Genomic DNA, 1,842 nt, shown 5'->3' on the forward strand with positions numbered 1-1,842 from the left:
TTTTTTTTTTTTTTTTTTTTTCCCAAATGGACTTTTTCTGATGAGGTCTGATGACTTCAGGCTGGCAACTTTGGAGAAGGAGTGGGTTGTCTGACTCTCTGGTTTATGTCCCAAGGGAGGGTGAGGAAGGCCTAAAAAAGAACAAAACCTATTGTTGACGGTAGACTTTAAAATTGCTTCCGTTTTCATTGTCGTTCATTTCTCTTAACCCCCTGTGACATAGGTATAGTTTCCCTATTTTACACCTGAAGAAACTGAAGCTCAGAAAAGGTGAGTTTTCCCGTAGTTCTCAAGTGTGGGAGATGAGATACCTACCACCCTCCAGTCTTTTTTCACTATAGTCCTTACCCACTTCCTTTCTCAAGAACTTCCTTTTCCTTCGTCCGCACGGTTTTGCACGGTAACACATGCTCCTGCACTTTGACTTCAGACACTTGATTGGGGTCCCCATTTGGGCATTTAACATCTTTCTGCGAGCCGGTGATGCTCAAGAGGGTGGAAAATAGAGGCTCTCCCCTAGAGGGGGCAAGTCAGAATCTTCTCAAATAAGGAGTGAGGGGAATGATGAGAGTGTTTTATGCCTGGGAAGAGTGAAAGCAGAAAAAAAGGTGGGTAACTACTGCTTTTAAGTGAGAACAGATCGGACAATTGAGCNTAATGGGGAAAAGTTCCCTGCGCTAAGAAGGGCCCTTTTGTCTGCCCCTCACTGCTCCTGGGCTGTGACTAAAAGCCACGCCTCTAGCTGAGGGTGGCTGAGGGGCTGAGGGTAGTGACAAAAGTTTGACCGTCACAGGTTGGAGATGACCTTTTCCAACCGTCATTCTCAATTTACAAAGTTGGAGAGGAAGCACCCTTGCGAGGTGGGGGGAAGAAAAAAAAAGCCTCTGGAGGTTTTCCAGAACTGCTTCCCAGTCCCAGCCTATCCCTGCCTGGAAGAATAATTGCATTTTGCCGGCAGATGTAGATTTATGCAAAAGACACTGTCCTGAAAGTTTGAAATCAGATTCCAGTATGGATGAGATGAGGCACCAGAAAAAAGATCTTTGGTTGTTAGCTTATCCAATTTCCCTAAAGCATGCGATTTTAAAAACGAACATTTTAGAAAACAACGAATTGGATTTAACAGATTTGGTCACTTATCCACCTTAATGGGAGTGTGTTCCCCAGGGCCCCCTCCCTGCAAATGAAAATGAGATGATTTTGTGGGTTTCTCCCTTCCCAGTAAATAGTGGTGTGTTATTTGCTGGAGTATTCGAAGGTAGCTGTGCATCTGCCCAAGTTTTTTATGGAATGGTTTGCCTACAGGTCCATAATGAATGATGGCTCTTTGCGGAGCTCTCAGCAATTATGTTACACGGCATTACGTTATACATTTGTTTTCCATGTATCGTATCAGTGGTTCTCAAATTCTGTAGATGACTATAAACCACTTCTGGGAGTCAGGAGATTCCCCGGCTCCACCAAAGTGCCCTCCTGCTTTGCCACTGGCAAAAGGAAGTCACCCGAGGAGGAATAGTGATGTTTTCAGAGAGAGACTAACCCGAGCGATCAGGAGTCTAGTGCTAATTCACATCAGGCACAAATGAGCAGCTGTAACCATGTTGTGGACACCCATGTCTTGCCAGTGCGGTCCCAAGGACTTCTGGGGGATCACTTTCTTAGCGGACTATTAATGTTATTTTTGTCATGTGACTTTATAGTGTTTTCCTCTGTTCCGGCTTGTTCGTTTCTTTCAAATTTTCATTTCTCTGGGACCTCCTTCCCCCACCCTCTAGTGCTTCTGTAAGCGGTGTAGCGGAGGGTCGGCACCCACAGTAATAAATGCTCACCACTGGACCCCTA

General features: G+C 45.2%; 1 protein-coding gene across 2 annotated transcripts in view; it reads left to right on the plus strand.

Annotated features, from left to right (window-relative positions):
• Window positions 1-1,842, plus strand: part of CCDC160 (coiled-coil domain containing 160) — a 7,595-nt gene that overhangs the window by 929 nt on the left and 4,824 nt on the right. Inside the window, exon 2 of one of the 2 annotated variants that reach the window (XM_077760817.1) lies at window positions 224-270. The exons of the other annotated variant lie outside the window; for it this stretch is intronic. The gene's annotated coding sequence lies outside the window, so the exon portion shown is untranslated. The remainder of the gene's footprint in view (window positions 1-223; window positions 271-1,842) is intronic. 2 annotated transcript variants of the gene reach the window in all.

Source organism: Crocuta crocuta, unplaced genomic scaffold (genome assembly GCF_008692635.1).
Source record: "Crocuta crocuta isolate KB4526 unplaced genomic scaffold, BGI_CrCroc_1.0 scaffold475, whole genome shotgun sequence".
NCBI classification, from domain to species: domain Eukaryota; kingdom Metazoa; phylum Chordata; class Mammalia; order Carnivora; family Hyaenidae; genus Crocuta; species Crocuta crocuta.